This window comes from Salmo trutta, chromosome 8, assembly GCF_901001165.1.
Source record: "Salmo trutta chromosome 8, fSalTru1.1, whole genome shotgun sequence".
NCBI lineage: Eukaryota > Metazoa > Chordata > Actinopteri > Salmoniformes > Salmonidae > Salmo > Salmo trutta.
This window is the reverse complement of record NC_042964.1, coordinates 10,302,609-10,327,966: the sequence shown is the minus strand read 5'-3', so window position 1 is coordinate 10,327,966 and position 25,358 is coordinate 10,302,609. Positions and strand designations below refer to the sequence as shown.

Here is a 25,358-nt window from a genome sequence, read left to right as displayed (position 1 = left end):
ATTTCCTAATGTTTCGTAATAAAACAGACTACATCCTGTCATTACAATGAATAAAGAGGTCTCTCCGCACAATGTGGACACTCAGCACCTCTCTTCCTATACGTGTCTATATGCAGCCAGGTTGCTCAAGATTCACTTCGAAATTCAGACGTTCGTTCATGTCCCGAGGATGTCCAGTGACGGGTTTTGCCTTCAAAACCCACCACTAGGGGCAACATTGAGTGTCATTACCATTAAATAGGCTTGGGTTTTGCTAAGTTGTTGTGGACGGGCATAAGTCGTGAGCTCCGGCTCCAAGGGTTGCTTGTTCAATCCTAGTGGTAGACATATGTTCTTTAATTCAACTTTTTAACCCTATGCCAAACCTTAACCCTTAACTTAACCATTCTGAATTGATGAATAAGGATCTGCAGCAAGATGGGCAACCCAGCATGTCAAAAACACTTCGATATTTGACGTTTGGAGAAAATTTGATACATGTCAGAATCTGAAGTCAAATTAGTAAAACCGTGAGATCTTGTTGTACCTCGCGTACTAGGGTCTATCAACAAAATGTCATCCCAACAGACCAGTGATCCACACAACACCATGCTGTTGTAATTTCACCATGTCCCTGAGGACGCTCTGAGGGGATCCAGCTCAGGTAATGAGGTTCACTTGCGAATCAGGGGGAACCCTGCGAGGGAGGGGATTGGATAATCCCATTTATCCCAAAGTTCTATTACTGCAAATCCCTCCAATATCTGCACACATTTCCCAGGGGAGGGCAGGGTCGGGAGGGCCAGATAGATTGAGGACCACCATCTCCTGAGCACTGAATTACAATTGTAGAGCTGAGAGTGGCGGTGAGAGTAGTGCTGAGACTGGTGGTGAGAGTGGTGGTGAGACTGGTGGTGAGACTGGTGGTGAGAGTAGTGGTGAGAGTAGTGGTGAGAGTGGTGGTGAGAGTAGTGGTGAGAGTAGTGGTGAGACTGGTGGTGAGAGTAGTGGTGAGAGTAGTGGTGAGAGTAGTGGTGAGAGTAGTGGTGAGAGTAGGGGTGAGAGTAGGAATGAGACTGGTAGTGAGACTGGTGGTGAGAGTAGTGGTGAGAGTAGTGGTGAGAGTAGTGCTGAGAGTAGTGGTGAGAGTGGTGGTGAGACTGGTGGTGAGAGTAGTGGTGAGAGTAGTGGTGAGAGTGGTGGTGAGAGTGGTGGTGAGAGTAGGGGTGAGAGTAGGAATGAGACTGGTGGTGAGAGTAGTGGTGAGAGTGGTGGTGAGACTGGTAGTGAGACTGGTGGTGAGACTGGTGGTGAGAGTAGTGGTGAGAGTAGTGGTGAGAGTGGTGGTGAGAGTGGTGATGAGAGTAGTGGTGAGAGTAGTGGTGAGAGTAGGGGTGAGAGTAGGAATGAGACTGGTAGTGAGACTGGTGGTGAGAGTAGTGGTGAGAGTAGTGGTGAGAGTAGGAATGAGACTGGTGGTGAGAGTAGTGGTGAGAGTGGTGGTGAGAGTAGGGGTGAGAGTAGTGGTGAGAGTAGTGGTGAGAGTGGTGGTGAGAGTGGTGGTGAGAGTGGTGGTGAGAGTAGTGGTGAGAGTGGTGGTGAGAGTGGTGGTGAGAGTAGTGCTGAGAGTAGTGGTGAGAGTAGTGGTGAGAGTGGTGGTGAGAGTAGTGGTGAGAGTGGGGGTGAGAGTGGTGGTGAGAGTGGTGGGATGCAGCCTTAGGTTATTCAGACTTATAAACTGGGTAGTTTGAGCTCTGAATGCTGATTGGCTGACATCTGTGGTATATGAGACCGTATACCATGGGTATGACAAAACTTTTATTTTTACTGCTCTAATTACGATGGTAACATGTTTATAATAGCAATAAGACACCTCGGGGGTTTGTGATGTATGACCAATATACCACGGCTAAGGGCTGTGTCCAGGCACTCCGTGATGCGTCGTGTTAAGAACAGCCCTTAGCCGTGGTATATTGGCCATATACCACAACCCCTCGGGCCTTATTGCTTAATTAGAGAGGACATGGACTAATTATCTATTGATGTAGGATTGCTGTAATTTCTGTTATGTGTTAAAATAATGACTTTTCAAGCACATCAGTCACAGTGATTTGACTATGTATTTAACATGTCTGATTTAACATTAACTCATGCAGGCTTTTCTTTTCAAATGGCAGTCATAAAAAATATAGAAACGCCTGCACATACAGTATTGTAAAGATGCATGTACGGACACACACAAGCACGCACGCATGGACACACACACAATCTCCCATAACTGAGGTAGACAATGAATTCTCCATTTAATGAAGAGAACTATGTTTTTTTTATTATTATTGGAATTTAGAGTTATCTCAGACGAGGCGGAAAGGCATCATGGCGTGGAGGAAACAAGAAAACGAGAGAGAGAGAAAGAATAGAGATAGAAAGAGAGAACAGAGAGAGAGACAGCGAGAGAGAACGAATAGAGAGTGAGAGAGAATAGAGAGAGAGACAGAGAGAGAGACAGAGAGAGAGAGAGAGAGAGACAGAGAGAGAGACAGAGAGAGAGACAGAGAGAGAGAGAGAGAGAGAGAGACAGAGACAGAGTGAGAGAAAGAATAGAGAGAGAGACAATCTCTGGTAAACAGACTCCTCACGGTCTCTGTTCCGCTGATGTAGTAAGAACAAAAGCGTGGTAAATGGACCGCAGCAGCCATTTTCAATTATGTATTAAGTTAGGAAAGAGAGGGAAAAAAACAGGGGAAAAAAACAAATTGGGTTGTTAACAGTAAGTAACAAGCAGCACCATTAGTGGTGGGAAGTTTGGCTCTTCTCACTGATGTTTTCAAGTCATTCAGTCAAAAGAACGAATCTTTCGAGTCATTTCGTTCATTTGATTCAGTAATGTCCAATGCGCAGATCACCCCCTACTGGCAAACAATGAATTAAAAACTCGAAAGAATCATGATTCTACAAACCTCTCGTTCACCATAGAGGGCTTATTATTGGAGCTGTCATTTGTGACTGAGACTTAAAAAAGTGTGCTTAAATAATTGTACATTTGTGATTGCTAGGCATACAAATAAGATTGTTAACTGATACCTTTGAAATGAGTTCAAGTTGCGGCCACAACCAGACTAGATTGTGAATTACTTGGCGGAATGACACTGCTTGACTGCCGCGAGGGATATTAGCACAATGTCGTTCACAAACTGGAGCAGCCCAATTGATTCGTTCTCGAGTTTGAGTTTTGATTAGAGAGAGGCTGGCTGCCTATGCTTTGGTTCTAAAATGTGTCCATCGAGTAACGTTCAATAATCAATGAACAGCATTCATTCTTGCACCATGCGATCAATTATCAGTTCTTAACATGATGCCTGCAGCATGATCTATTTTCCCTCGCTCACATGATGGACAGATGCTGGTCAGAGCACGTCTCTGGAGCCACTGAGCTGGAGGGGTACGTATTAAACCCTGCTGTAGAATTCAACGCGGCCAGCAGGTCAAGTGAACGACTAAAATGAATGATTCTCTCGGAAAAAAATAACTAATCGTGACTCTCGAGTCAGTAAAAAGAGTTGTTCAAAAAGAATGAATCGTTAGCGAATTGCACATCACTACTTGTGATTGCTTTCTATGAGCTGTGGTGTCAGATGATAAAGATTGAGCTAATGAAATGGAAGGAGGCAGCTTGCAGAAGACAATAACTTTCTTTTTGGAGGGGATGGGGCAGGTGGCTGACAAAGGGGAGAACAAAAAAAGAAGACACTGCTTGAGCACTCAGACTGACAGGAAAGGACGAGGGGACATGTTTTAGTGTCGCATGGTGGTGCTCTGATGATGACAGGGGGCTGATGCTATCTCTGACCCTGGCATGATGCATTACAACGCAACGTCCCGCTAGACATCTTCAGAAACCTATTGCTTTTAGCGTGTAAATAAACATGCAGTGTAAACCTATTGCCTTTAGCGGGTAAATAAACATGCAGTGTAAACCTATTGCCTTTAGCGGGTAAATAAACATGCAGTGTAAACCTATTGCCTTTAGCGTGTAAATAAACATGCAGTGTAAACCTATTGCCTTTAGCGTGTAAATAAACATACAGTGTAAACCTATTGCCTTTAGCGTGTAAATAAACATGCAGTGTAAACCTATTGCCTTTAGCGTGTAAATAAACATGCAGTGTAAACCTATTGCCTTTAGCGTGTAAATAAACATGCAGTGTAAACCTATTGCCTTTAGCGTGTAAATAAACATGCAGTGTAAACCTATTGCCTTGAGCGGGTAAATAAACATACAGTGTATAGACATCAAGAACATTTACGGAAACCATGTTATTAAAACACTTATTTGACCAGTCTCAGTAGATTGTAGCTAGCACTCTCTCCATTCTTCCCTCTTTCCCTCCCTCCCTCCCTCTCTCTCTACTTCCCTCCATCCATCCATCCCTCCCTCCCTCCCTCCCTCCTCTCTACTTCCCTACATCATTCTTTCCCTCCCTCCCTCCCTACCACCCTCCTTTTCTCTCTACTTCCCTCCATCCCTCTTTCCCTCCTCTGTCTCCTAGACTTCCCTGCTAGGATCCGTTGGTAAGCCCTCTCCCCATCCCCTCTCTTAGATCTGTATACTGTAATAAACCAGTGATCCTTCCTCCTTCTCTACAGAGGGCCCTGGAAAGCTCCACTTCCCTCCTCGTTCTCTACAGAGGGTCCTGGAAAGCCCCACTTCCCCACATCCCTCCCAACAAGGACGGTGGAGACCACTTCAGCTCCGCCACTCGCTTTCCAACATAAAACGAATATATAGACGTTTCTCTCTCTCCCACTCTGTCAGTCTCTCTCTCCACCTCTCTCTCCTCCCTCCCTCCTTCCCTCTCTCCCTTCCCTCCCTCCCTCCCTCCCTCCACACCCAAAGCCAATTTATTCTCAGAGTAAACCCCCCTCCCAACAACCCTCCTAGCCTTCTCCCTCTCCACACTGCCTGACTACAGCATACCAATCAGGTGCTCCTCCAATCCAGAGCCCAATCTTCTCTCCTCTCCTCCTAAACATGCCTCTTCTCTGCCTTGATGCCCCACTACAGGCACTGGGCTCTCCTCAACCAAGACTGAAAGCCTGATGTGCTGGGAATAGCTTGAGTATAGCCTGGGTATAGCCTGATATACTGATACAGTCGGTTCACTGGCATTGGAAAACTGTCTGTCTACTAACTGCCTTTCTTTCTCCACTCCCCCAGCTTCTACATGACTACTAGGGCACTTTCCAACTTCCACAATGTCTCAAGCTCTTAACCTAACTTCTGATACCTACATTCGCAAAATCTCTATATAACGTGCAGAACTGTACAGGTGATATTTGATTTGTAACTATATGCCCTAAGGAAGCCTTCCATGTCTTAGCTAAGACCCCTCTCTCTGAGCTACACAGTAAAGTGATGGTTATCAGAGAGGGATGGAATTCCAGTCTCTCTCTCCCCCCCCCCCCCCCTCCCCTCCCTCCCTCCACCCTACAATGTCAGAGCTGGGGGTGGGGGATTCAAGTTCTTTGCATTCTTGGAGGGTGATTCTGTGGAGTTGTTAACCGTGATGGAGAGGTCTTTGAGCAGGCAGGCCTTCCCCAGGAGGAAGAGCAGCTCCGTCTTGTCTAGGTTGAGCTCGATGGGCTGACATCCAAGCTGAGATGTCTTCCAGGCATGCAGACATACGTGTTGCCACCTGGGTGTCAGAAGGGGTATTGAGACAAGTAGTTGAGTGTCATCCACATAGCGATGATAGGAGAGACCATCTGAGGATATGACAGAGCTGAGTGACTTCGCGTATAGACAGAAGAGGAGAGGGCCTTGAACTGAGCCCTGGGGGACACCAGTAATGAGAGTATGTGGTGCAGACACAGATCCTCCCCACATCACCTGGTAGGAGCAACCTGCCAGGTAGGATGCAATCCAAGAATGTGCAGAACCTGAGACACCTTGCCCTGAGAGGGTGGAGAGGAGGATCTGATGGTTCACGGTGTCTAAGGCAGTGGATAGATCTAGGACTTAGGCCATTTTGAAGTCAGAGGGGATGCAGCCAGTGGTCAGGGATGAGTTGATGAGGGAAGTGAGGAATGCAAGAAGGTCTCCAGAGATAGTCTGTAGAAGGGAGAACTGGATGGGGACGAACGGGCAGTTTGTCGGGCGGCCAGACCTCACTAGTCTCATCTGGAGAGAGAGAGGGGAAAAGAGGTCAAGGCGAAGGGAAGTTCTGTGTGAGTGGGACCAGAGGACTCAATAGGCTGAGTGAATGAGGAGTGGATATCGTTAACATTCTTTTCAAAGTGGTTGACAAAGTTCTCCACAGATAGGAGAGAGAGGGGAGGAGGGTTGGAGGAGTAAGGAAGGAGGAGAAGGTGGAAAAGAGTTTCCTAGGGTTAGAAGCAGAAGCTTGACATGGCTTTAGCAGCGGATACAGAGGAAGAGAAGGTAGAGAGGAGGGAGTGAAAGGATGCTAGGTCCAGAAGTTTAGTTTTCCTCCTTTTTCACTCAGACCTGTTCAGTAAGCTCGCAATAAGTCACTCACCTACTGAGCAGGGGGGGAAGGCCGAGCCAGCCGGGAGGAAAGGGGACAGTGTGAGTTGTAGGATGCAGAAAGGGAGGAGAGTAGGGTGGAAGAGGAAGATTCAGGAAGATTTAGCAGAGGGGAGAGATGATAGGATTAAAAAGGAGAGTACTGGGAGAGATTGTGCTTAGGGTTGGAGGAAAGGGAGACAGAAAAGGAAAAAAGTAAGTGATCAGAGACCTGGAGGGGGTTTGCAGTGAGATTAGTAGGAGAACAGACTCTAGTAAAGATGACGTCAAGCGTATTGCCTGCCTTGTGAGTTGGAGGGGATTGGGAAAGGGTGAGGGCAAAAGAGGCAAGGAGGGGAAAGAGAGAGTTGGAAAGAAATGAATCAAAGGCAGATGACAAAAATGTAAAGCTTGAGTGATCAAGTGAAAGTGATGGCATGGAATTCAAATGAGGAAATGGACAGGTGAGAGAGGGAGAAAGGAGAAAATCTCCAGTTAGGAGAAATGAGTAGACCCATGCCACCACCGTGAAGACCAGATGCTCTTGGACTATGAGAGAAAACGTAGTCAGATGAAGAGAGAACAGCTGGAGTAATAGTGTTCTCTGGGGGGGATCCATGTTTCCGTCAGGGCCAAAACGTCAAGGGCAGCATAGGATGAAGGGCAGCAAAGGCTGAGATCAACTCTGCGTTCTTGATCGTGGATCGGCAGTTCCAAACTCTGCCAGAGACTGCGCGCAGTTAACACTAAATTAGAAGGGTTGCACCCAGGGCGTGGGGAGCATCTGTAAAGTTACAGGGAGAGGAGCAAACAGGTATAGAAAAACACAAATAGGTGCGGCTGGCTTCCACGTTAAGGGAGCAGGGGAGCAGTGTGTCAAGAAGCAGTGCGGCTTGGTATGGTCGTGTTTCGGAGGATGCATGGCTCTCGACCTTCGCCTCTCCCGAGTCTGTAGGTGAGTTGCAGCAATGAGACAACATCATAACTACCAATTAGGTATCATGAAATTGAGGAGAAATAACTAGATATGATACTGGTGTGGAGCCTTCCTTTCTTTGCTTCCTCGAATAACAATTCAGCACAACCGTTTTTGTTTCGGCAACAGTTTTAGTTTTGCAGACGAGACCGCCACTGACATGACTGCCGCTTAAAGCTGCCAATGAGAAAACAGGGGAGACTGAAGTATTAACACTAATTGCTCATTTCCTAGCAGAGGTGAAGAACACACATACACCAGAGCTGATTGTTGATACGCAATACTGTATCTACAGTGGCTTGCGAAAGTACACACCCCCTTTGGCATTTTTCCTATTTTGTTGCTTAAAATAGATTTTTGGGTGGGTTGTATCATTTTATTTACACAACATGCCTACCACTTTGTGAAACAAACAAGATATAAGACAAAAAAACAGAAAACATGAGTGTGCATAACTATTCACCCCCCCCAAAGTCCATACTTTGTAGAGACAACTTTTTGCAGCAATTACAGCTGCAAGTCTCTTGGGGTGTCTCTATAAGCTTGGCACATCAAGCCACAGGGATTTTTGCCCATTCTTTAAGGCAAAACTGATCCAGCTCCTTCAAGTTGGATGGGTTCCGCTGATGCATTAAGTCATACCACAGATTCTCAATTAGATTGAGGTCTGGGCTTGACTAGGCCATTCCAAGACATTTAAATGTTTCCCCTTAAACCACTTGAGTGTTGCTTTAGCAGTATCCTTTGGGTCATTGTCCTGCTGGAAGGTGAACCTCCGTCCCAGTTTCAAATCTTTGGAAGACTGAAACAGGTTTCCCTCAAAAATGTCCCTGTATTTAGCGCCATCCATCATTTGCTTCAATTCTGACCAGTTTCCCAGTCCCTGCCGATGAAAAACAGTGAAGCTGTTGCTTCACTGTGGGGATGGTGTTCTCGGGATAATGAGAGGTGTTGGGTTTGTGCCAGACAGCGTTTTCCTTGATGGCCAAAAAGCGAAATTTTAGTCTCATCTGACCTGAGTACCTACTTCCATATGTTTGGGAGTCTCCCACTTGCCTTTTGGTGAACACCAAAAGTGTTTGCTTATTTTTTACTTTAAGCAATGGCTTTTTTCTGGCCACTCTTCCGTAAAGCCCAGCTCTGTGGAGTGTATGGCTTAAAGTGGTCCTATGGACAGATACTCCAATCTCCACTGTGGAGCTTTGCAGCTCATCCAGGGTTATCTTTGGTCTCTTTGTTGCCTCTCTGATTAATCCCTCCTTGCCTGATCCGTGAGTTTTGGTGGTTGGTTTATTGTGGTGCCATATTCTTTCCATTTTTTAATAATGGATTTAATGGTGCTCCGTGGGATGTTCAAAGTTGCTGTTATTTTTTTATAACCCAAACCTGATCTGTACTTCTCCACAACTTTGTCCCTGACCTGTTTGGAGAGCTCCTTGGTCTTCATGGTGCCGCTTGTTTGGTGGTGCCCCTTGCTTAGTGGTGTTGCAGACTCTGGGGCCTTTCAGAACAGGTGTATGTATATATACTGAGATCATGTGACAAATCATGTGACACTTAGATTGCACACAGGTGGACTTTATTTAACTAATTATGTGACTTCTGAAGGTAATTGGTTGCACCAGATCTTATTTAGGGGCTTCATAGCAAAGGGGGTGAATACATGTGCACGCACCAATTTTCCTTTTTTTTTTAAACAATTTATTTCATTTCACTTCACCAATTTGGACTATTTTGTGCATGTCCATTACATGAAATCCAAATGAAAATCTATTTAAATTACAGGTTGTAATGCAAAAAAATAGGAAAAACGGCAAGGGGGATGAATACTTTTGCAAGGCACTGTATGTCAGGACCATCTCATGGATCTGTAGTCTTATTTAATGTAAACCTGAACCACTCAGGACAAACGCCACATGTCAATTCAGCAGTGCACGGTTACACCCTGCATGTAAACCAATTGGCTAGTATGATATAAAGAACGGGCAGAACTGACATAAGAGCAATGACGGGAATAGATAGCACAAGTATCACAAGATTAAATAAGATCAGTACAGAAAATCACCAGGATTTAACATTAGTCGAAGACCGTTCATTACAGTAATAAAAATGCAGTGTAGCATATTAACTTGGATTGAGTTAAGACTGGGAGAGAGGGGGACGATTTAATAAGAAGAAACCAACGGCCGCCTCCATCACACAACTTGTGTGGCACATTAGCCAATGCATAATGAACCATAACATACTCTTTTTGGGCGATTGCAATATATATAGTCACCTAACTAGGGTTGTTTGGGAGGGGGTTGAAGAGCTGGGTGGACCTACACTACTTAATCAGTTTTGGACAGTGGTAACACCAAATGGAAACATGAAATTATTATTACAGATTTAGTTCATTTATCTGTGTTATTCAAATACTATTAAATTGAGAAAAAATAATACAAAATGATTGTCAGATTGACAAACTGTATTCATGTAATCATGTTTCAATGCAAGTGGAACAAATACCTCCTAAATGAATCAATGATGTCCGTCCTAGCTCTTTGACTGTAGCTCGTCCAACTTCACGAAGAAAACACAATGTCACATTAACATGTTTAATTTCCAATAACAATGACAGAGATTTCAGTAAGAAACAGAAATTCTCCAATCTGTATCTTGCACTTATGTGAACCTTTTCAGTAGCTTCAGAACTGGCAGCAATCATGAAAAAATGTACTCAACCAACAGACCACTTGAACTACAATGACATTCTCAATAACGGTTACAGAAATTACCAAAAAGTGCAGTACCAGTCAAAAGTTTGGACACACCTACTCATTGTAGAATAATTGTGAAGACATCAAAACTATGAAATAACACATATGGAATCATGTGGTTACTACTTGATTCCATATGTGTTATTTTATAGTTTTGATGTCTTCACTATTATTCTACAATGTAGAAAATAGTAAAAATAAATTAAAACCTTTCAATGAGTAGGTGTGTCCAAACTTTTGACTGGTACTGTATATCTAAATGTAAAAAAATCCACACTTGCAAAGCATGCTGGGTATTATTGTAATGAGTTCCACCACCCAAACAAGACAAGGGGTGTTCGACCAGTAAGCCTAAAGAAGCTGACTGTCGGCGAGTGAAGTAAGGGGTGCATCTGCGACAGCCGAAAGTTGGACACTTTAGTGGTTTTCCAACAGCAAGGCTCAGATCAACATGGCAGTGTCAACATAGCTTCTACTGTTTGCTAACGTTCTTCTGTATAGATATCAAAATACATTTTTCTATACCCCCTTATCACACACTCACAAACTGAAAACCTAATGTGTGTAAAATTAATTTAATTAAGAGAAGTCTCGAATATCACTTTCATTTGTATCCCCTGTAGCTTTAGAATCACGGCAAAGTTGGTTCCTGTTTGAGTCTCATCTTTGGCCATGGCCAAAGTAAAGATACCTTAATGGGCTCCTGAGTGGCGCAGCGGTCTAAAGCACTGCATCTCAGTGCTGGAGGCATCACTACAGACCCTGGTTGGATTCCAGGCTGTATCACAACCTGCAGTGATTGGGAGTCCCATAGGGCGGTGCAAAATTGGCCCAGCGTCGTCCGGGGTAGGCCGTCATTGTAAGTAAGAATTTGTTCTTAACTGACATGCCTAGTTGAATAAAGGTTATAACAAAAAAATAATGGAAAATGACTTGTGAAAGTCACCCAGTAAAATACTACATTAGTAAAAGTCTAAAAGTATTTGGTTCTAAAGTAGTATCACGTATCAAGAGTAAATGTAACTGCTAAATTAGTAAAAGTAAAAATTCATTATATTAAGCAAACCAAACGGTACAATGTGTTTAGAATGTATGGATAGCCAGAGGCACACTCCAACACTCAGACATCATTTACAAACAAAGCATTTGTGTTTAGAGTCCTTCAAATCATAGGCAGTAGGGATGACAAGAGATGTTCTCTTGATAAGTGTGTGAATATGCTGAAAATGTGGACTCAATAGTGAACTTTGTGACAAATGCACCAAATTTGGCACAGAGGTAGATGTATGTACCCTCCAAATATATAGATATGGAGCCATCCCAGATGTGTTCCCTGGTGGTGTGGCAGCCACTATAACTGCAAAATAAATACATATTTAGATTTCAATCAATGTCTCCATACAAAGTTGAGAGTCTCTTCTTTCAGATGCAATTGGAACTAAGTTGATAGCCCATAGCATTCCAAATTAAGAGCTAAATGTCTGATGGCACCAGCGCCCATATGGCCTATATCAGTGGCCATGTTAGGTCATACCGGTATGTCAGATTAGCTCCATCACCAATTTCTCAGCCTCTGAGTATCACAGAAACACAACACTTTGAATGAATAACATAAAAACTTTAATAACAAGTGGCTGTGGATGAAATGTAGCAACATATTTGTTCAAAACATGAAAAACATACAAAAAGGTAAAATATATTACCATTTTGGTGTCAAAAATGACCCGTTGGTACTTTTAAGCAGTGTGTGTGTGTGTGTGTGTGTGTGTGTGTGTGTGTGTGTGTGTGTGTGTGTGTGTGTGTGTGTGTGTGTGTGTGTGTGTTTGTTCTTTGTGTTTATTACAGTCAAACACACACACACACACACACAATGATTTCGGCTGCCCTGGTGGAAGAAAACATTGCCGCAGGAATCAGACTCTCCTCTGCTCTCCACGCTGCTCTTTCATTGGCTACTTATACACTCGCCTATCTAGGGTGTCCCTGAGGGGCCAATAGGGACACAAGGGGAATCACACCATGTTTATCCACACTTCATAACACATGACCTCATTGCCAGTCCATCTATACACAGTCACTGTCCATTAATCTCGCTATATACAGTAATCCAGGCTACCCCTAACGCTCCAAAACATGGAGAATGCATTACAATGGCAACAGTGGGAAAGAGCTTTGCATATTAATGCTTTGAAGCACATGAATCACAATAGCCTATGGGACATGATGTATGGTTAGCATCCTCTGCTAGGCGTGTGTCAGTTTGCACGCGTGTGTGTGTGTGTGTGTGTGTGTGTGTGTGTGTGTGTGTGTGTGTGTGTGTGTGTGTGTGCGCGTGTGTTTGCTCAGCACCCGAGCAGCGACAAAAAAAAACCATCTCTCTCACGGAAGCCATCTGATTTGAAGCGTGTGGGGATGAAGTGGAATCAGACCAATGGAAAAAGGGCCAGAGGGAGAGGAAGAGAGGAGAGAGGGAAGGAGACAGAACAGATGCTCAGGTTGTTGTCAGTGGGGAGGAAGGGAAATGAGAAGACATGATTGATACAAGTTGTTCAGCCTCCTTGTGTTGCTCCTTCTAGATGTTTCCCTCCCTCATAAATCTCACCTGTCAGCTGTCATGAAAAAAAAAACATCAATGTGGTATTGCAATCTCTGACGAGCCGATAACTTACTCTCTGGTGTACACAAGCAACCCCCTCCCTCTCTTTCGAAGAGTTGCAAACAGGGGCCTTCCCCTGTTTGTTTTTTTTAAATACTCAGGATATCTGGACCCTTTGGTTTAGTTAGCAACAAGCCAAAACAAACAGCAGCAACAAGTCACAAAGTTGATCAGAATTCAACTGTAGTCGACACTGCAGTGCAGACAGCCCAAGTTCCCATGCTGGGAGACGTTTGGGTCCGTTACTCTCAGTCTGTACACAAAGCAATGGAACAACGCAAGCTAATCCATTCCAGAGCAAACCCCAAACTGAACCCTGACCTTAATAAGGACGAAAGAACAGCTGAATAAGGAAGGGCGTAATTACTAAGGCGTTCTCTCTTGTAAAGGAGCTATCGATTCCTGCCCAAACTGACCTAGCCTGCAGCAATGCTTGCTAACGTGAGTAATTCACTGATTAGCTAGCGGATCTCTGATTTGACGGCATTGGTTCTCCATCGACAAAAGACCCACCGTACAATGGGCCTCCCTGTAGACCACCTTGGACTTCTGGTACTAGAACTGGTGATAACTGGATATTGATCTGTAGACTCTGATTGCGCTCCCATAATGAATGCTGTAGTTTGCTGTCTCCCGAGCTCATTTTCTGCCAAGCATGCCAGTCTTTGTACAGCTACCAGTTCCATTGATTCTACCCTGACCGTCAGCGCCACTTCGCCTCGAGGTGAATACGACAGGGAACACAACACACAACGGTTTCTTTTGATTCAAGTGACGCCATTGATGGATGGATCATCCATATTGAAATGGGTTATCTTCTGTGAAGGATTGTAGATTGTGGTTGGTCGGTAACACTAGTTTTTAATTCTCTTGTTAGACTGCCTTTGAGTTAAGAATGGAATTAATGCTTCATAGGTACTGAATAGGGTCAAGGGAATGAGGGTTATTTGTGCTCCAATGTAAGCCTGTTCTAGCACTTTGCTACCACTTAATCCTCACGTACCTACAATGCATTAAGATTATAAAAAATATATATTTAACTATTTAACTATTTCACTAATTCTTATTTACAATGACGGCCTACCAAAAGGCAAAAGGCCTCCTGCGGGGATGGGGGTTAATTGTATATATTCTTGCATTGTTAGAAAAACGGGGTTTTCAAGGATAGTAGTTTATGCAATCTCTACATGGATTGGTGTGATTGTATACAGGTATCCAGAACGACACCCATTTTAGCCCTTGTTAGAGTATAGTGAGGTATCTTTGAGCAAAAATCGGCACTAAAACGTCCTTATACAGTACATATAACTATGGCTAGATGGATTCAGCACGGTACTATTCATTAGATGTTTAAGTTATCAATTATTTAACAATGTTGCTTGCAGATCCAATCAATTAAACTGCATGTGGACCTATCTACATTTTCTAGCAACATGGACTGATTTGAATTTATTCCACAGTCATACGTTGCCCTTGTAAAATATCTCAGAAAATATGACTGAATATTGAATCATATCAAGAACTTCAGTAGTGGTTAAACACTGAAATCATCAACGTAGCTGTGTTGCAGGAGCTTGAAAAATCAACATCGTCCATCACCACACAGCACTACACTACAATACACGTTGACAGTTACATAAAGTGTTTACTAAGTGTCTATAAACTTGACAGTGCCCTTTGGGAAAGAAGATCCCTGAACAAGGTTCTCAAGTACCACTCAGCAAGAAAAGACTCTTGATTAAACTCAATTGGACCTCCACCTTTAAACAACAGGCCAAAGTTCACCTTTTTTTTAAGTCGACTGTTTAGTGCCATATGAATTTTACAGGCAATTATTCTGATTGACAGCAATTTAATGGTCAGACAAGAAGTAGTTGCTATATTATTGTGATAAAAAAGTATTTCATGATGTCATAAAGAGTAGCAAAACATTTTGATCAAAACAGCAGACTAATGTATAGCTTATGATGTATCAGTGTTTTTTTACTGGCTGTTGCCATTGCAACAAAATTCATGCTATTGACGTTCCACGTCACAAAGTAATGCTGTCGAGAATGGGGTCCAAGCAGCAATTTGACACTAGTGTGTGTGTGGGTTTTACTCTGACCTTTTACAGATTACACATCCTCCAGGTGAGTCAATCGCTCCCTGAACCCCCCGACCCCGCACACCACACACACACCTTACATTATATAATTTCCCTTTGTGTGTCTGTTGGCACTTCCACTTTTTAAACCTATTCCAGTGTTTTCCGTTTGTCGTCCTCTCCCTCACTGGGACGAGAAATAGAAAATGATTAACGAGACGCACTTACTTAGACAAAGGACGCTTTAATTGCCCGTTGCCGGGGAAACCGCCCGCTGATGGCATCGTGACTCGAGTTCGACCTGCCTCTCTCACTCTCTTTCTCTACCTCCTTTCCTCACTTTTCCTCATCTCCTCCGCAGTCGGAGTCTGGCAGGTGACCATTATCACAGTGGAAACCTGTGCAATCTCAAGGCCTGACACAGGGTACAGAGTACATGTCACGCAAGCCCAAGAAAAAAAGATGGCTGAAATGGGTCTGTAAGACTTGTTCATTAGCTACATGGCTGGATGTTTGACAGAGTAACCCAGTAACAGGGGCAGTGACTTGCCACACAAGACAGCAGCAACATCAACAACACCAAGAATTGGTTGAATTATGAGTTTCCTAAGCCAGAATCTCAGCAACCAGGTATTGGATGCATGTGTTAAAGTGCATACTATGGTGAATGGTAGCAATGATAGGACAGGCCTAGACAATAACAGGGTTCAAGATTAGTCCAATACCTAAACAATGCATTGTAAGTGACACATACAGTATACTTCAGTAAATACAGCAAGACTTGTCAATGGAGCCTCGAACACAAAAGAACAAGAACTCAGACCACCTTGAAGCCTGCAGTCGCACACCACAAGTGGCAATGGCTCTATTCACTTTCATACAATCACTCTTCAAATGGGAAGAAAAAAAAACATTATAATTGCATTCAGAGATACATACATCACGGTAAAAAAAATGACTTTTTCGCACAGTTAATTATGAGTTACTGTTGATATGACATTGTTTCCGTGGGTTATTTTAATTGTATTGAATCGTTGCCCAAAAAACGTCCCACGTAAATTGCTTTACTTAATATGTTAATTTGAAAGCAGCAAGGGGGATTGCAGGGATGAGCTGGAGAAAAAGACAGAGAATTGCCAACTTTAGATCAGCCTGAGAATTGCCAACTTTAGATCAGCCTGAGAATTCCCATCTTTTAGATCAGCCTGAGAATTCCCATCTTTTAGATCAGCCTGAGAATTCCCATATTTTAGATCAGCCTGATAATTCCCATCTTTTAGATCAGCCTGAGAATTCCCATCTTTAGATCAGCCTGAGAATACCCAACTTTAGATCAGCCTGAGAATAACCAACTTTAGATTAGCCTGAGAATAACCAACTTTAGATCAGCCTGAGAATAACCAACTTTAGATCAGCCTGAGAAAAAACAACTTTAGATCAGCCTGAGAATACCCAACTTTAGATCAGCCTGAGAATAAACAACTTTAGATCAGCCTGAGAATAACCAACTTTAGATCAGCCTGAGAATAACCAACTTTAGATCAGCCTGAGAATAAACAACTTTAGATCAGCCTGAGAATAACCAACTTTAGATCAGCCTGAGAATAACCAACTTTAGATCAGGCTGTGAATACCCAACTTTAGATCAGCCTGAGAATAACCAACTTTAGATCAGCCTGAGAATAACCAACTTTAGATCAGCCTGAGAAAAACCAACTTTAGATCAGCCTGAGAATAACCAACTTTAGATCAGCCTGAGAATAAACAACTTTAGATCAGCCTGAGAATAACCAACTTTAGATCAGCCTGAGAATAACCAACTTTAGATCAGGCTGTGAATACCCAACTTTAGATCAGCCTGAGAATAACCAACTTTAGATCAGCCTGAGAATAACCAACTTTAGATCAGCCTGAGAAAAACCAACTTTAGATCAGCCTGAGAATTACCAACTTTAGATCAGCCTGTGAATAACCAACTTTAGATCAGTCTGAGAATAACCAACTTTAGATCAGCCTGAGAATAACCAACTTTAGATCAGCCTGAGAATAACCAACTTTAGATCAGCCTGTGAATAACCAACTTTAGATCAGCCTGTGAATAACCAACTTTAGATCAGCCTGAGAATAACCAACTTTAGATCAGTCAGAATACCTAACTTTAGATGTCTGAGAATAACCAACTTTTCTCAAGAGATTTCATCCTGCTCAATTTCTACTAGATAAATATTATCAACTTTCATATCTGTAACCCACCAGAAAACCAGTGAGTTTAATTTCTCAAAAGACACATTGATTAAACAGCCCACTGTGACCTTTGCGTCAGAACGTAAATGGTTAGTAAAAACTTAGTCCAAATTATGACTCAGTCCTTTCTCTGTCGTTCTCGTTTCTAGTAGCAACCACCCTTGACAGATTTCAAAGATGGAACCCAACTAGAAACATGGCACTGTGTTATGAGGGCAGTGAGAGAATTGATTGCCTGCTTAGGAAGGAAGGAGGGGAGAAAAATAAGAAACTCGGGAGAAGTCAATGGTGAGACAGAGAATGTCTGTACTTTAATATGGTTAACCACTAACAAGGTGCTAGGGGCCATAGGAGCTATTTTCTAATGAGCAGGAACTCGTTGCTAGGGCGTTGACTTTTTGACCCCATGTATCGGCTCTGCATTCTAGCTCACGTGGGGGGGGGGGGTGCCTATTATGACCACCTGAATAGAAAGTGTGCAGAGACTTGGCCTTGCGGTTGCTATCTTAGCGACGTAATTTCCTCCTGATAACCACATTATTCAACGCAGCTTCCAAATACTGCAACACAAGATTACATCTAGCAAATACGATTGACCATTTGACTGACAAATCCAGACGTCAGGTTATGAAATATGATTTCCTCTTCCATCCGTGACTCACGTTGCATTTTTCTTCCCTGATCAATATTGCTGCTGACATTTGGAGGTGAAAGTGAGTGTAATAAGAAACAGAAAAATATTCACGGTGTTTATTTTTTTTCTCCATCCATGATCTTATTGGAAAGCCTTTGGCTAAATGCTAACCTTTTCAACGGGAGGGCTTGTCGATGCTAAGAGTGGTTTTCAGGGCCAGCGCTCATGTGGTTTGACACAAACTATAAACACTCTGAGCTGTAATTTTTATGCATAGTGATATACTGTGTCCCTCCCTCCATCCCTCCAGGTAATGCAGTCTCCTGTCTCCTGTGTCATCCATGTTGGGTAATGGTCACAAAGGGAACATGTAATTGGACATCTTGCTGGGGATATGAAAGAGCATAAAAAGTGTAACAAGTGAAGAAAATGGTTGAGCTGCCTTCCATTCCAAACATAGTCCCTCACTCTCTCTATGACCAACATATTAGCCATCCTTAGCAACAGGAAACAGCAGTAAATATTGACAGCATGCTAACTGGACGGGTGATAGGCTGTTTGTTTATTAACCACGGCTGCATTTCAATTTCACTCGTGACTGCACAATCTGCTTAGCCAGACAAGACAGATATGACATCACTCTGGTGGAGAAGGGGAGTCTGTGTGTGCGTGTGCGTGTGTTGTTTGTGTGTGTGTATGTATGTGCTACAGTAATCTCTTGTTCAACTAAGATGGCATCCATCATCTAACTGCATGTCTCAACTTTTGAATTATCAAGATAGCCTTGTAGCACTGTTTCTGTCTGATGATGAGAGTCTGAGTGGCTATGGCAAAGGTTAAGTCTTAGTGAGACGAACACATGATGAATGTGTTTTTCTACAGGAGGTGTTGGCAAAGTGACTTACTGTCAAACTTAACAGCTAACTTAGTAAGTACAAACACATGCATTCACACATACAGTCTGGCCCCCCAACATCCACATCCTCCACCAGCAAACAAAAAGACAACCACACAGACCCCTTACTCTCCCCCCTGGTGGCGAACCATTTTCTTCTCAGAAGTTGAAAGTGACTTTCCCTCTCCGCTGTCCCCTTGTAGACAAGGCCGATGCAGGGAGCCCCATGTCTGGCTGAGGCCCCATACTGTACACCACACTAACCATACTGTAAACCACACTAATCTCTCTCTCTCTCAACTCTCTCCTCTCTCTCTCTCGACTCTCTTCTCTCTCTCTCACTTCTCCTACACACCTGTCCTTCCCTCCCTTTCCCGCTCCCTCCCCTGTGCCCTCCCTCCCTCCCCTTCTGCCCTCCCTCCCCGCTCCCTTCCTCTGCACTCCAGCACCTGTGCCCACAGGCCTGTACTATAACCCTGTTTTTATCACCCAAATAAATAAAGGTGTCCGCTCTCTTCCTCCCTGCACTCTGGTACAGTGTCTGCTATATTTTCTCAGTCAGTCAACATCTGCTGTTGGCTTTAACGAGACACATAGCCTCAGAAGGATGCTAATTAGACATAGGAGCCTCTCTCTTTCTCCCACTCATCACACACGCACGCACGCACGCACGCACGCACGCACGCACGCACGCACGCACGCACGCACGCACACACACACACACACACACACACACACACACACACACACACACACGGCAACTATGAAATAACACATATGGAATCATGTAGTGACCACATTCTTTTTAACAAATCCAAAATATATTTTGGATTTTAGATTCTTCAAAGTAGCCACCTTTTCCCTTGATGACAGCTTTGCACACGCTTGGCATTCTCTCAACCAGCTTCACCTGGAATGCTTTTCCAACAGTCTTGAAAGAGTTCCCACATGTGCTGAGCACTTGTTGGCTGCTTTTCCTTCACTCTGCGGTCCAACTCATCCCAAACCATCTCAATTGGGTTGAGGTTGGGTGATTGTGGAGGCCAGGTCATCTGATGTAGCACTCCATCACTATCCTTCTTGGTCAAATAGCCCTTACACAGCCTGGAGGTGTTTGGGTCATTGTCCTGTTGAAAAACTAATGATAGTCCCACTAAGTGCAAACCATATGGGATGGCGTATCGCTGCAGAATGCTGTGGTAGCCATGCTGGTTAAGTGTGCCTTGAATTCTAAATAAATAACAGACATTGTCGCCAGCAAAGCACCGCCACACCATCACACCACCTCCTCCGTGCTTCATGGTGGAACCACACATGTGGAGATGATCTGTTCACTTACTCGACCATGAAGGCCTGATTCACAGTCTCCTCTGAACAGTTGATGTTAAGATGTGTCTGTTACTTGTACTCTGTGAAGCATTTTTTTGGGCTGCAATTTCTGAAGCTTTTCTTGCCAAAATATGTACTTGGTCTTTTACCAAATAGGGCTATCTTCTGTATACTACCCCTACCTTGTCAGGACACAACTTATTGGCCCTGCACCTGGGTCATGCCTTAAAAAGTGATATTTTTGGTTACTACATGGTTCCATATGTGTTATTTCTGTAACGGTCGTCGTATATAGTAGACCAAGGCGCAGCGGGTTGAGTGCTCATTTGAACTTTATTAGAGACACATAACAAAAACAAGTAAACGAACGGACGACGAACGGACGACGACGACGACGACGACGACGACGACGACGACGACGACGACGACGACGAACGGACTTGCAGGCTACACACAGCAATGCAAAAACAACCTCCCACACTTCCCATTACAAACACACCCCTATACATAGGACCTTCAATCAGAGGCAACGAGGAACAGCTGCCTCCAATTGAAGGCCAATTCCAATTAACTAAACATAGAACTAAACACCCTAGATCTAACATAGAAATACACTAACCTAGAGCATAACCTATAAACCCCGGAACACTCTAAACAAACACCCCTCTACATAACACATATCCCAACAAACCCCGAACCACATAAAACAAACACCCCATGCCATGTCCTGACCAAACTACAATAACAAATAACCCCTTTACTGGTCAGGACGTGACAATTTCATAGTTTTGAGGTCTTCACTATTATTATACAATGTAGAAAATAGTAAAAATAAATAAAACCCCTGGAATGAGTAGGTGCGTCCAAACTTTTGACTGGTACTGTATATGTGTGTATGCCATCCACATCAACCAAGGAGGTTTGTGGGTTTGTCATTTCAGCAGGTGTGACACACAGTGGTTACTCCTTTAAAAGTTGCGTCATACTGCAGCACACCTTGTGGTGTCATACTGCAGCATTCTATGGCACGTTACTTAATTGTCAGACATTTTTTACGTTAATGCAAGTTAGTGCCAGTTTGTCCACCAGAAGCCAACTTTGAGAAGCATTTGATTATCTCCCATATTGGCATTACTATAGAATTTAATACTTATTTTTATAATAACATAGTACATGGGATTGATTAAGAAATTTGGCTTAATTCATGGTGTTTCTATTCTGACAAAAAAACGAAAAACAAAACCCTCAGGGTTTCCGTTAGGATGGAATGGAAAATATTGCGCTGTACAACGTGATGGTCGGGAGGATAAGAGCATTGGAGGATTCTAAATTAATATCTAAGGGGCATAACATTTCCACACCCTAATGGTAGTGTAACCAATACTCATTTCGCCTATGGTAGGCCTACAGTATATCTAAAAATATGTTTTTCAACAACGTGACTCTCCACCAATAATTACAGTTAGAGGATTGGAGGATTCTTAATTAATATTTAAGGGGCATTTTTCATTAGGATCTGTGAGTATATCTAAGGGGCTTTTATATAATTCTACATTAATTAATAATAATAATAATAATAATCACTTTGTTTAAAAAGTAACGATATTTTGGAGATTTCATTTTCATTTAACCTAGAGTGAGAGAGAAAAAGGCAATTCTTGAACATGGGGTGAGATATTCTCACTAATTTGTAAATAAAGCCAGTTTGTTATTTAGAATTATTTATTTCTGGAGAAACCTAACTCATTATTTAGCAGACATCACCTGCTTATATTCAGTCAACACATATCTCTTAAGAATATCATGGAATATAATTGAGCATTTTAATTTCTTCATGCTTGTCTCAGAGCAGCGTGAAACGGTGCTGAAATAGACGTCCACAGCGGGAAGGCTATATATAACGATATTTTGTAGATTATTTTGTTTAAAAAAAACAACAGTAAGTGATTGTAATCTGAATAAAGGCCAAAATAATATTTATGAAGATAGCCCTGCTAATAGCCATAGTGACGCTGTACAAAGTGACAGTGTGTGTTTGAAAGAGTATTTTCCAGTAAGCAACAATTTGTTTGCCTTCATTTGACAACTTTGTGCCAATATTTCTGTAATTCACTGATATTTATTCCCATAGTAATTCGTTATGTATCCATAACTAAATAAACATCAGCATTTTTTGAGTATTTTTATCATTATTTTATTAATGAAAGCATAAAGAAGTTGATGAAGAAATACTGTACTGCTGTTTTGAGTTAGAAATGCAACACTTCAGAGTACTTAAACATTGAATACATTGCAAGTAGGGGGATGTTCCCACCTACAGTAGCTGGGCTATAAAGAGTCTATTGTTCTGCTAATCGGGCTACAAGTGTTCGAAAACCTGTTTTCAAAATGCCACCAGCTGTCCATCACTACTGTAAATAAAAACACAGCATCTTATTTACATTATTTATTGTAACCACAATGTCACAAATAATTTGTATCTACCTATCCAATTACTTTTAGAGTTTGGGATTCATTTGATTAATATCATGGTGTTTCTATTCCAAGGAAAATGAAAAACCCTCTGGGTTCCGTTAGGATGGAACGGAAAATATGGCGCTGTACAACGTGACGGTTGGGAGTACAGTACTGGCCTATTTTGCTAAAGAATCCACTGACCTGTGGGAGACCGGGGTTCAGTACCCCGGCGGTGAGAAAGGAGTAGGCTGCCCTTGTAAATAAGAATTTGTTCTTAACTGACTTGCCTAGATAAATCAAGGTTACACTTCGAGCATAACATTTATACACCCTAATTTCCAATTCTAGTCTAACCAATACCCAAACGGAGATTCAGTGAAAATAAAAATCTCATTGATTTATCAAGACCAGTCCCCATGCTTGTCTCAGAGCAGCACAAAACTGTGCTAAAATAGTTTTAGGCTATTGCTTCTAACTTCAATATGCTCTTTAAATAAATAAGACCTAGACCACTTTTAACAGCACATTACTCAACACTAGTGAGACTCATGTCGCCTAAGGTAGGCCTTCAGTATATCGAAAAATATGACGTGGCTCTCCGCCAATAATTACATATAGAGGATTGGAGGATATTTATGTAATTCAGTGATATTTATTCCCATGGTAATTCATTATGGATGCATAACTAAATAAACATCAGCATTTTGAAAGAGTATTTTTATCATTATTTTATTAACGAAAGCATAAAGATGCCATTATTAATTACATTGCTTTAGTTTGAACGTGCAGACTGGTACTAAGAACAGTGGGAATGTTTCCCTAGTTAGAGCCATTATTAGTGCAATGCCCCTTAAATATTTTGGAGATGATTTCGTTTTCAAATAACGTAAAATGAGCAAGAAAAAGGCCATTCTTGAACATGGAGTGAGACGTTGTTACTAATTTCTAAATAAATCCAGTTTGTTATTTAGAAAAATGTATTTCTGTTTTTAGAGGGAGACCTACAGTCATCTCATGGGTCTCCCAGTCGTGGCCGGCACGGGTATTGGGCCGGCACGGGTATTGAACCAGCATCTGTAGCAACATGTCGGGTGTGCTCCCTCTCCGGCCTCTAGGTCACCAGGCTGCTCATTATGGCGCACACCTGTCACCATCGTTACTCGCATCTGCGCGTCATCAGACTCACCTGGACTCCATCACTTCCCTGATTAGTTCCCTATATATGTCACTCCCTTTGGTTCCTTCCCCAGGTGTCATTGTTTCTGTTTCATGTCTGTGTGCTGTTAGTGTTTCTTGTTTTGTACTATGTTCCGTTTATTTTATTAAAACAAACACTCCCTGAACTTGCTTCCCGACTCTGTATGCACATCGTTACACAACACAGCTTGCACAATCATAACAAAATAAAATAATAAAAACCTTGGTGTAAAAACAGTTTTAGTAAGTAATACTGAAGTCGTGCACAATTATCAGTTTCTATTTAGGTTTATGTCGCCCATTCATTGTCAGTTAAGGTCGTTAAGACACTAACAGCTTACAGACGGTAGGCAATTAAGGTCACAGTTATGAAAACTTAGGACACTAAAGAGGCCTTTCTACGGAATCTGAAAAACACCAAAAGAAAGATGCCCAGGGTCCCTGTTCATCTGCGTGAACGTGCCTTAGGCATGCTGCAAGGAGGCATGAGGACTGCAGATGTGGCCAGGGCAATAAATGCAAGGCAATGTCCGTACTGTGAGATGCCTAAGACAGCGCGACAAGGAGACAGAACGGACAGCTGATTGTCCTCGCAGTGGCAGACCACGTGTAACAACACCTGCACAGGATCGGTATATCCGAACATCACACCTGCGGGACAGGTACAGGATGGCAACAACAACTGCCCTAGTTACACCAGGAACGCAAAGCCCTCCATCAGTGCTCAGACTGTCTGCAATAGGCTGAGAGAGGCTGAACTGAGGGCTTGTAGGCCTGTTGTAAGGCAGGTCCTCACCAGACATCACCGGCAACAACGTCGCCTGTGGGCACAAACCCACCATTGGTGGACCAGACAGGACTGGCAAAAAGTGCTCTTCACTGACGAGTCGCAGTTTTGTCTCACCAAGAGTGATGGTCGGATTCACATTTATCGTCAAAGGAATGAGCGTTACACCGAGGCCTGTACTCTGGAGCGGGATCGATTTGGAGGTGGAGGATCCGTCATGGTCTGGGGCGGTGTGTCACAGCATCATCGGACTGAGCTCGTTGTCATTGCAGGCAATCTCAACGCTGTGCGTAACAGGGAAGACATCCTCCTCCCTCATGTGGTGCCCTTCTGCAGGCTCATCCTGATATGACCCTTCAGCATGACAATGCCACCAGCCATACTGCTCATTCCGTGCGTGATTTCCTGCAAGACAGGAATGTCAGTGTTCTGCCATGGCCAGCAAAGAGCCCGGATCTCAATCCCATTGAGCACGTCTGGGACCTGTTGGATCGGAGGGTGAGGGCTAGGGCCATTCCCCCCCAAAATGTCCGGGAACTTGCAGGTGCCTTGGTGGAAGAGTGAACTTCAAATCTGGTACAGTCCATGAGGAGGAGATGCACTGCTGTACTTAATGCAGCTGGTGGCCACACCAGATACTGACTGTTACTTTTGATTTTGACCCCCCCCCCCCCACACACACACTTTGTTCATGGACACATTATTCCATTTGTGTTAGTCACATGTCTTTGGAACTTGTTGAGTTTGTCTCAGATGTTGAATCTTGCTATGTTCATACAAATATTTACACATGTTAAGTTTGCTGAAAATAAAAGCAGTTGACAGTGAGAGGA

The 25,358-nt window shown here is 43.1% G+C and overlaps 1 protein-coding gene across 1 annotated transcript in view; it reads right to left on the bottom strand.

Annotated features, from left to right (window-relative positions):
• The window catches only part of LOC115199226 (neurexin-2-like), an 840,225-nt gene that overhangs the window by 405,229 nt on the left and 409,638 nt on the right, over nucleotides 1-25,358 (bottom strand). The gene's annotated exons all lie outside the window — the stretch shown is intronic.